Genomic DNA, 12,187 nt, shown 5'->3' on the forward strand with positions numbered 1-12,187 from the left:
TTTCAGTCGCAAGGTTTTGAGTGACGAATATAGCCACATAGTTCTTTGCCTATCCTGGTGTTAGGATAGTTGTTTTGGTTCGCCATAGCGGTTGACCCTCGGGCTCTGTCGAGACGGCCCTTATTGACTTAGGGCGTCTCGCCTTCCGGCGCACCTTCGGTCCCCCTGAGGTGGCTGCTTGGGACTCCCTCCTCCAGGACATCGCTCTTCTTCCGATGGACGTCGAGGACGCCCCTGGCTCCATCTCTTGGAGTCTAGAGTCCTCTGGCCGCTTCACCACTAAATCCTTATACGCGGCCATCGCTCCCTCGACGGCTCCTGAGTCCTTTAGTCTGATCTGGGACATTCACCTTCCTCTGAAGATCCAGATTTTCCTATGGCAGTGGATCCGGGGATGCCTCCCCTCTGGGGTTGAGGTCCTCAAGCGTAATGGACCAGGAGATGGGATTTGTCCCCTATGCGGCACGGTTGAGGATGCTAACCACATCTTCTTCTCTTGCTCCACAGCCCAATTCCTATGGTCCTGTTTCCGCGAGACGGTTGGTGGATAGTGGTGTAATACCAACTTCCCTGACCTACATGCTGAGATCCATGCCTCCCCCTCGCTACCACCACATTCGATGGTTGTGCGTCGGGACTCTCGCCTGGACGCTTTGGACCATCCGCAACAAGCTTGTTATTCAGAAAGTGCCTCTTCGACGTGCGACTGATGTTGTCTTCAAAATGTGTGGTTTCTTGCAGCTCTGGCAGCCGCTTAGCCGCCCCTAGGACTGGGACACCATCAACATGGGGGAGAAATCCCTAAATGGGCCGGCCCGAAAAGCAGCGGACGCTCTAGGGGGTACACACCAACTCTCTTTTTGGCGACCTACGTTCCAAATAGGAGTGGCCGTATGAACATCCCAACTCCCATCGCTTTGGAGTTGCCCTAACCAAACCTGGTCATATGGGGTGTGTCTTGTGGGTCAGGCACGTGCCGGGGACGACACACGAATAAAAGGGTTGGGCTGGCCTTCGGCCGATCATGGAACATGTCTGAATCCTTGAAGCCAGGCCTTCTGACTGGTCACAACAAGACCCTTTTTTATTTACTTTAAAAATGAATTTTTATTTTTATGTATTTTTTCTTATTTATTTTCTCTTAAAATTCAAAATTTTACACCAAAACAGCCCAGAAGGTCGAAACGCAAGACCGGCCCACAGCCTTGCCAGGCCGAGCGGCCTGCTACGTCTTGAGCTTGCGTTGGTTTTCCTTGAAGAGAAAAGGGTGATGCAGCAATAGTAGCATAAGTATTTCCCTCAATTTTTGAGAACCAAGGTATCAATCCAGTAGGAGGCTCCTCAAAAGTCCCACGCACCTACACAAACAAACAAAGATCTCGCAACCAAAGCAATAAAGGGGTTGTCAATCCCTTCACGACCACTTGCGAAAGTGAGATCTGATAGAGATAGTATGATAAGATAAATATATTTTTGGTATCTTATAATATAGTTGCAAAAAGTAAATATGCAAATAAAAGTAGATTGAAAGCTTATATGATAAAAAGATAGACTCGGGGGCCATATGTTTCACTAGTGGCTTCTCTCAAGATAGCATAAGTATTACGGTGGGTGAACAAATTACTGTCGAGCAATTGATAGAAAAGTGAATAATTATGAGATTATCTAGGCATGATCATGTATATAGGCATCACATCCGTGACAAGTAGACCGACTCCTGCCTTCATCTACTACTAATACTCCACACATCGACCGACTCCTGCCTGCATCTAGAGTATTAAGTTCACAAGAACAGAGTAACGCATTAAGAAAGATGACATGATGTAGAGGGATAAACTCAAGCAATATGATATAAACCCCATCTTTTTATCCTCGATGGCAACAATACAATACGTGCCTTGCTGCCCCTGCTGTCACTGGGAAAGGACACCGCAAGATTGAACCCAAAGCTAAGCATTTCTCCCATGGCAAGAAAGATCAATCTAGTAGGCCAAACCAAACTGATAATTCGAAGAGACTTGCAAAGGTAACTCAATCATACATAAAAGAACTCAAAGGAGATTCAAATATTTCTCATAGATAAACTTGATCATAAACCCACAATTCATCAAATCTCGACAAACACACTGCAAAAAGAGTTTACATCGAATAGATCTCCACAAGAGAGGCGGAGAACATTGTATTGAGATCCAAAAAGAGAGAAGAAGCCATCTAGCTAATAACTATGGACCTGAAGGTTTGTGGTAAACTACTCACAACTCATCGGAGGGGCTATGGTGTTGATGTAGAAGCCCTCCGTGGTCGATTCCCCCTCCGGCAAAGTGTCGGCGAAGGCTCCAAGATGGAATCTCGCGGATACAGAAGGTTACGGTGGTGAAAATTGTGTTTCGTTGGCTCCCTGGATGTTTTCGGGGTACGTAGGTATATATAGGAGGAAGAAGTACGTCGGTGGCCGCTCGAGGGGCCCAGGAGATAGGGGGCGTGCCCAGGGGGGTGGGCGCGCCCTGCTATCTCCTGGCCGCCTCGTTCGCTTCTTGACTTGCACTCCAAGTTCTCCGGATCACATTCGTTCCAAAAATCATGCTCCCAAAGGTTTCATTCTGTTTGGACTCCGTTTGATATTCCTTTTCTTCGAAATACTAAAATAGGCAAAAAAATAGCAATACGGGCTGGGCCTCCGGTTAGTAGGTTGGTCCCAAAAATGATATAAATGTGTAAAATAAAGCCGATAAACATCCAAAAGGGGTAATATAATAGCATGGAACAATCAAAAAATATAGATACGTTGGAGATGTATGAAGCATCCCCAAGCTTAATTCCTACTCGTCCTCGAGTAGGTAAATGATAAAAACAGAACTTTTGATGTGTAATGCTACCTAGCATAATTCTCAATGTAATTTTCTTTATTGTGGCATGAATGTTCAGATCCAAATGATTCAAGATAAAAGCTTATAAAACATAAAAATAATAATACTTCGAAGCATACTAACAAATAATCATGTCCTATCAAAATAACAAAGCCAAAGAAAGCTTATCCCTACAAAATCATATAGTTAGGCCATGCTTCATTTTCATTACACAAAATACTCCCATCATGCACAACCCCGGTTTCAGCCAAGCAATTGGTTCATACTTTTTAACGCGCTTTAGCTTTTTCAACTCTTATGCAATACATGAGCGCAATCCTTGGACATAGCACTATGATGGTAAAAGGTGGTGGTTGTGAGGACAAAAAGGGAGAAGATAGTCGCACATCAACTAGGCGTATCAACGTGCTATGGAGATGCCCATCAATAGATATCAATGTGAGTGAGTAGGGATTGCCATGCAACGGATGCACTAGAGCTATAAATATATGAAAGCTCAACAAAAGAAACTAAGTGGGTGTGCATCCAACTTGCTTGCTCACGAAGACCTAGGGCACTTTGAGGAAGCCCATCATTGGAATATACAAGCCAAGTTCTATAATAAAAAATTCCCACTTAGTACATATATGAAAGTGACAACATAGGAGACTCTCTATCATGAAGATCATGGTGCTATTTTGAAGCACAAGTGTGGAAAAAGAGATAGTAGCATTGTCCCTTCTCTCTTTTTCTCTCATTTTTTCTTTTTTTTCTTTTTCTTTTTTTCTTTGGCCTTTTTTTTGCCTTTCTCTTTTTTTCGCTCTTTTTTTTCTTTTTAAAGTCCGAAGTCTCATCCCGACTTGTGGGGGAATCATAGTCTTCATCATCCTTTCCTCACTGAGACAATGCTCTAATAATGAAGATCATCACACTTTTATTGATTTACAACTCAAGAATTACAACTCAAAGCTAGAACAAGATATGACTCTATATGAATGCCTCCGGCGGTGTACCGGGATATGCAATGAAACAAGAGCGACATGTATGAAAATTATGAAGGTTTCTTTGCCACAAATACGATGTGAACGACATGATCATGCAAATAGCAATATGACAATGATGAAGTGTGTCATAATAAATGGAACGGTGGAAAGTTGCATGGCAATATATCTCGGAATGGCTATGGAAATGCTGTAATAGGTAGGTATGGTGGCTGTTTTGAGGAAGGTAAATAATGGGTGCATGATACCGGCGAAAGTTGCGTGATATAATAGAGGCTAGCAAAGTGGAAGGATGAGCGTGCGTATATCCATGGACTTACATTAGTCATAAAGAACTCATATACTTTTTGCAAAAGTCTACTTGCCCTCAAAGCAAATTACTACTACGCATGATCCTAGGGGAAGGGTTGGTAGGAGTTAACCATCACGCGATCCCGACCTCCACTCATAAAGAAGACAATTAAAAGAGCACCTCATGCAACAAATTTGTCACACAACTTTTACCATACGTGCATGCTATGGGACTTGCCAACTTCAACACAAGTATTTCTCAATTTCATAATTACCCACTAGCATGACTCTAACATTACTACCTTTATATCTCAAAACAATTATCAAGCATCAAATTGATCATAGCATCCAATTCACTTCCTATGATAGTTTTTATTATACCCAACTTGGATGCTCATCATTCTAGGACCAATTTTATAACCATAGAAAATACCATGCTGTTCTAAAATACTCTCAAAATAATATAAGTGAAGCATGAAATACTAGCAATTTCTTCAAAATTAATCCACCGCCGTGCTCTAAAAGATATAAGTGAAGCATTAGAGCAAAAACTATCAAGCTCAAAAGATATAAGTGAAGCACATAGAGTATTCTAGCCAATTCTAATCTAGTGAGCTTCTCCCAAAAGGTGTATACAGCAAGGATGATTGTGGTAAACTAAAAAGCAAAGACTAATATAATACATGACGCTCCAAGCAAAACACATATCATGTGGCGAATAAAAATATAGCTCCAAGTAAAGTTACCAATGAACGAAGATGAAAGAGGGGATGCCTTCCCGGGGCATCCCCAAGCTTAGGCTTTTGGCTATTCTTGAATATATTGGGGTGCCTTGGGCATCCCCAAGATTAGGCTCTTGCCACTCCTTACTCCATAGTCCATCAAAGCTTTACCCAAAACTTGAAAACTTCACAACACAAAACTCAAGGTACTGTAATGAAAGAAAAAAAATATAAGCTCCGTTAGTGAAAGAAAAAAAACCGTTCCGTTAGTGAAAGAAAAAAAACCACCACATAAGGTACTGTAATGATATCATTCTTTATTTATTTTGGTGTTAAACCTACTTTATTCCAACTTCTCTATGGTTTATAAACTATTTTACTAGCCATAGATGCATGAAAATAAGCAAACAACACACGAAAAACAGAATCTGTCAAAAACAGAACATTCTGTAGAAATGTGTAACTAAAGCAAACTTATGGAACTTTAAAAATCCTACAAAAATAGGAAGTCCTGGAAAATTTATCTATTGATCAGAAGCAAAAAGAATCAAGCAAAACTACGTTTCTGTGATTTAACAAAACTAATTTGGTGCGTACAAAGTTTCTGTTTTTCAGCAGAATCAAATCAACTATCATCATAGGTTATCCTATAGGTTCTACTTGGCACAAACACTAATTAAAAGATAAAAACACATATAAACAGAAGGTAGATGCAAAATTTATTATTAAACAGGAACAAAAACAAAAAACATAAATAAAATTGGGTTGCCTCCCAACTAGCGCTATCGTTTAACGCCCCTAGCTAGGCATAAAAGCGAAGATAGATCTAAGTAGTGCCATCTTTGGCACTCAGTTCATAAGTAGCTCGCATGATAGATTCATAAGGTAATTTTACTTTATTTCTTGTAAAGTGCTCCATGCCTTTCCTTAATTGAAATTGGAATCTAATATTCCCTTCCTTCATGTCAATAATCGTGCCAATCATTCTAAGGAAAGGTCTACCAAGAATAATAGGGCAAGAAAGATTGCAATCTATATCAAGAACGATAAAATCTATGGGAACCAAATTTCTATTTGCAACAATGAGAACATCATTGATCCTTCCCATTGGCTTTTTAATGGTGGAATCCGCAAGTTGCAAATTTAAAGAGCAATCATCAAGATCATGGAAACCTAGAATATCACATAAAGTTTTCGGAATCGTGTAAACACTAGCACCCAAATCACACAAGGAAAAACACTCATGATCTTTAATTCTAATCCTTATAGTAGGTTCCCACTCATCATTAAGTTTTCTAGGTATAGAAACTTCCAAATTAAGTTTTTCCTCATAAGATTGCATCAAGGCATCAACGATATGTTTGGTAAAAGCTTTATTTTGACTATAAGCATGAGGAGAATTAACAACAGATTACAGCAAGGAAATACAACCTTCTAAAGAACAATTATCATAATCAAATTCCTTGAAATCCAAGATAGTGGGTTCAATGCTATTTAAAGTCATGACCTCTCCAATCCCACTTTTACCAAATTTAGCATCAAGATCTAAAAACTCTGAATTCTTGGGATGCCTTCTAACTAAAGTTGACTCATCTAGTCCCATTATTATCAAGATTCATATTGCAATACAAAGATCTAATAGGAGACACATCAATAACTTTAAGATCTTCATCATTATTTTCATTGAAACTAGAAGAACACGCCTTTACAAAGCAATCTTTCTTAGCATGCAATCTAGCGGTTCTTCCCTTGCACTCATCAATGGAAATTCGCATTGCTTTGAGAGACTCATTGATATCATGCTTAGGAGGAGAAGATCTAAGTTTAAGAGAATCAACATCAAGCGAAAGTCTATCACGTTCCTAGCCAAATCATCAACTTTGAGCAATTTTTCTTCAAGCAAAGCATTAAAATTCTTTTGAGAAATCATAAATTCTTTCACACTATTCTCAAAATCAGAGGGCATCTTATTAAAATTACCCTAAGAATTATTGTAGGAATTTCCATAATTATTAGAGGAATTACTAGGGAACGGTCTAGAATTGAAGTTTCCTCTATAAGCATTGTTACCTAAACTATTCTTACCAACAAAATTCACATCCATAGATTCATTATTATTCTCAATCAAAGTAGACAAAGGCATATCATTGGGATCAAGAAGAGGAGTATTTTTACTAGCAAACATCTTCATAAGTTCATCCATCTTTCCACTCAAAACATTGATTTCTTCTATAGCATGCACTTTTTTACTAGAAGATCGTTCGGTCTCCCATTGAGAATAATTAGCTATAATATTATCAAGAAGTTTTGTAGCATCTCCTAACGTGATTTCCATAAACGTGCCTCCCGCGGCCGAATCTAAAAGATTTCTAGAAGCAAAGTTCAAACCGGCATAAAATTTTTGTATGATCATCCATAAATTTAAACCATGAGTACGGCAATTGCGAATCATCAATTTCATTCTTTCCCAAGATTGGGCAACATGCTCATGATCAAGTTGTTTAAAATTCATAATATCATTCCTAAGAGTGATAATCTTAGCGGGAGGAAAATACTTAGAGATAAAAGCATCTTTGCACTTGTTCCAAGAATCAATATTATTTTTAGGCAAAGATGAAAACCAAACTTTAGCACGATCTCTAAGTGAAAACGGAAATAAATTCAATTTAACAATATCATTATCCGTATCTTTCTTCTTTTGCATATCACACAAATCAACAAAGTTGTTTAGATGAGTAGCGGCATCTTCACTAGGAAGGCCGGCGAATTGATCTTTCATAACAAGATTCAGCAAAGCGGTATTGATTTCACAAGACTCAACATCATTAATAGGAGCAATCGGAGTACTAAGGAAATCATTATTATTGGTATTGGAGAAATCACACAATTTGGTATTATCTTGCGCCATGGCAACAAGTAATCCAACACACAAGCAAACAGAAAAAGGCAAGCGAAAAGAGAGGTGAAGATTGGGAAAGAGAGGGCGAATAAAATGGCAAGGGTGAAGTGGGGGAGAGGAAAACGAGAGGCAAATGGCAAATAATGTAAATGCAAGGGAGATGAGTTTGTGATGGGTACTTGGTATGTCTTGACTTGAGCGAAGACCTCCCGGGCAACGGCGCCAGAAATCCTTCTTGCTACGTCTTGAGCTTGCGTTGGTTTTCCTTGAAGAGGAAAGGGTGATGCAGCAATAGTAGCGTAAGTATTTCCCTCAGTTTTTGAGAATCAAGGTATCAATCCAGTAGGAGGCTCTTCAAAAGTCCCACGCACCTACACAAACAAACAAAGAACTCGCAACCAACACAATAAAGGGGTTGTCAATCCCTTCACGGCCACTTGCGAAAGTGAGATCTGATAGAGATAGTATGATAAGATAAATATATTTTTGGTATTTTATAATATAGATGCAAAAAGTAAAGATGCAAATAAAAGTAGATTCAAAGCTTATATGATAAAATATAGACCCGGGGGCCATAGGTTTCACTAGTGGCTTCTCTCAAGATAGCATAAGTATTACGGTGGGTGAACAAATTACTGTCGAGCAATTGATAGAAAAGCGAATAATTATGAGATTATCTAGTCATGATCATGTATATAGGCATCACGTTCGTGATATGTAGACCGACTCCTACTTGCATCTACTACTATTACTCCACACATCGACCGACTCCTCCCTGCATCTAGAGTATTAAGTTCATAAGAACAGAGTAACGCATTAAGAAAGATGACATGATGTAGAGGGATAAACTCAAGCAATATGATATAAACCCCATCTTTTTATCCTCGATGGCAACAATACAATACGTGCCTTGCTGCCCTTGCTGTCAATGGGAAAGGACACCGCAAGATTGAACCCAAAGCTAAGCACTTCTCCCATGGCAAGAAAGATCAATCTAGTAGGCCAAACCAAACTGATAATTCGAAGAGACTTGCAAAGGTAACTCAATCATACATAAAATAATTTATAGGAGATTCAAATATTTCTCATAGATAAACTTGATCATAAACCCACAATTCATCGAATCTCGACAAACACACCGCAAAAGGAGTTTACATCGAATAGATCTCCACAAGAGAGGGGGGAACATTGTATTGAGATCCAAAAAGAGAGAAGAAGCCATCTAGCTAATAACTATGGACCCGAAGGTCTGTGGTAAACTACTCACAACTCATCGGAGGGGCTATGGTGTTGATGTAGAATCCCTCTGTGGTCGATTCCCCCTCCGATAGAGCGTCGGCGAAGGCTCCAAGATGGGATCTCGCGGATACAGAAGGTTACGGTGGTGGAAATTGTGTTTCGTTGGCTCACTGGATGTTTTCGGGGTACGTAGGTATATATAGGAGGAAGAAGTACGTCGGTGGCCACTCGAGGGGCCCAGGAGATAGGGGGCGCGCCCAGGAGGGGTGGGCGCACCCTGGTATCTCCTGGCCGCCTCGTTCGCTTCTTGACTTGCACTCCAAGTTCTCCCGATCACGTTCGTTCCAAAAATCACGCCCCCGAAGGTTTCATTCCGTTTGGACTCCGTTTGATGTTCCTTTTCTTCAAAATACTGAAATAGGCAAAAAAACAGCAATACGGGCTGGGCCTCCGGTTAGTAGGTTAGTCCCAAAAATGATATAAATGTGTAAAATAAACCCCATAAACATCCAAAAGGGGTAATATAATAGCATGGAACAATCAAAAATTATAGATACGTTGGAGACGTATCACGGCCCATAAGGCCGAATATCATCACTTCGCTAGTTCGCCCTCTTCTCTCCCAGCCTCCCAGCAGCCACCGCACCTCCTGCCTCAACAAATCTGCCCCTGCTCCCATCCTTAGCCGCCAGCCCGCCACCATCTTGTCACGAATTCATCATCGCTGAATTGGATCGAAGAGGAGAAGGGGATGAGATCAAGACTTGGGTAAGAGGTTTCTTTCCAAGGGAGGAGGTACATATTATGTGGGAGAGGTTCAGAGATACATCACACAAATCGCATCCCCTGGCTACTGGCCTACAACTTGCTAAATAGCTGCGCTTTACTTGTCCGACTTGCCTTACAGGTGGGCCCATGCCAACTGGCCGAGGGGTCCCACCATCACTCGTCCACCGCATCATCTCCTGGTGATGCAGGTGTGACATTCCCCACTCCTTCAGAACAGGCACCGTCTTCAAGTTCAGCGCGCTGCTCCACTTCGCCGGCGAATGGTGTGTCCCACACCGATGCTTGCGGAAAACAGCAGCGAAGGGTGTCGTAGTATTCCCACGTCGTCGTCGTCTCGTCGTTGCGCCAATGCACCTTGATCTGCACCAGAGTGTTGTTGCCACGCTTGACCATGCGCCGCTCCAGGATCTCCACCGGTTCATCGTTGCGGCCGGCGAGGTCTGGGGGTCGTGGCAGCTCGGAGAAGACCGGAGTGTAGTTGGGGGTGAATGGCTTCAGCTGCGACACGTGAAGACTGGGTGTATCCTGCTGTCCGCCGGCAACTCCAGCTTGTACGCCATCTTGCCGATCCTGCCGAGCACCGAGAAGGGCCCAAAGTACTTGTACGCCAGTTTAGCACAGGGCCTGTACACCACCAACGACTGTGCATAGGGCTGGAGCTTGAGGAGAACACATTCGCCCACCTCGAAGGAGCGCTCCGTGCGGTGCTGATCGGCCTGCTTCTTGAATCCGTGCTGGGCACGGAGGATGTGATCACGGAGCCGTGCCGTGTGCACGCCCCAGTCCCAAGGCTCGTCGTCGATCATGGGCACCGTCTTGTTGTCCCAGAGTGCCATGGCGCCCAGGTTGGGCTCGACGCCGTACGGATCTTTGAAGGGGGAGCATTTGATCAAGAATTGAAACGACGAGTTGTACCAGAATTCTGTGGTCCGCAGCCAGATTTCCATGCACTGGTTGACGCGTTCGCTCTGGCCATCCATCTAGGGGTGGTACGCTATGGAGAAGAGCAGCTTGGTGCCCGCACTGGCGAAGAGCTCGCGCCAGAGAGCGCTGGTGAAGACGCGATCACGGTCGGAGACAATGGAACTCAGAATGCCGTGCAGCTTGACCACGTGATCCTGATACGTCTCCGTCGTATCTATAATTTTTTATTGTTCCATGCCAATATTCTACAACTTCCATATACTTTTGGCAACTTTTTATATTATTTTTGGGACTAACATATTGATCCAGTGCCCAGTGCCAGTTCCTATTTGTTCCATGTTTTACGTTTCGCAGAAACCCCATATCAAACGGAATCCAAATGGGATAAAAATGGACGGAGAATATTTTTGGAATATTTGTGATTTTATGGAAGAAGAATCAACGCGAGACGGTGCCCGAGGGGACCCCAGGGGGGCAGGCGCGCCCCTGACCCTTGTGGGCACCGCGTAAGGTGGTTGACGCTCTTCTTTTGCCGCAAGAAAGCTAATTTTCAGAGAAAAATCTGGCCGAAGGTTTGAATCCAATTGGAGTTACGGATATATAAGAAACGGTGAAACATAAGGTAGAGAGAACGCATAAACAGAGAGAGACAGAGAGATATATCCAATCTTGGAGGGGCTCTCACCCCTCCCATGCCATGGAGGCCAAGGACCAGAGGGGAAACCCTTCTCCCATCTAGGGAGGAGGTCAAGGAAGAAGAAGAAGAAGAAGGGGCCCCTCTCCCCCTCTCTTCCGGTGGCGCCAGAACGCTGCCGTGGCCACCATCATCATCAGCGCGATCTTCACCAACACCTCCGCCATCTTCACCAACATCTCCATCACCTTCACCCCTCTATCTACAGCGGTCCACTCTCCCGCAACCCGCTGTACCCTCTACTTGAAGATAGTTCTTTATGATTCATATTATTATCCAATGATGTGTTGCCATCCTATGATGTCTGAGTAGATTTTCGTTGTCCTACTGATGATTTATGAATTGCTATGATTGGTTTAATTTGTTTGTGGTTATGTTGCTGTCCCATTGTGCCCTCCGTGTCACACAAGCGTGAGGGATTCCCGCTTTAGGGTGTTGCAATATGTTCATGATTCGCTTATAGTGGGTTGCTTGAGTGACAGAAGCATAAACCGGAGTAAGAGGGTTGTGGCGTATGAGATAAAGGAGACTTGATGCTTTAATGCTGTGGTTGGGTTTTACCTTAATGATCTTTAGTAGTTGCGGATGCTTTCTAGAGTTCCAATCATAAGTGCATATGATCCAAGAAGAGAAAGTATGTTAGCTTATGCCTCTCCCACATAAAACTTGCTATCGGTCTAGTAACGTAATCAATTGCTTAGGGACAATTTCACAACTCCTACCACCACTTTTTCACACTCGCTATATTTACTTTATTGCTTCTTTATCTAAACAGCCCCTAG

The sequence above is a fragment of the Triticum aestivum genome, chromosome 3B (assembly GCF_018294505.1).
Source record: "Triticum aestivum cultivar Chinese Spring chromosome 3B, IWGSC CS RefSeq v2.1, whole genome shotgun sequence".
Classification (NCBI taxonomy): domain Eukaryota; kingdom Viridiplantae; phylum Streptophyta; class Magnoliopsida; order Poales; family Poaceae; genus Triticum; species Triticum aestivum.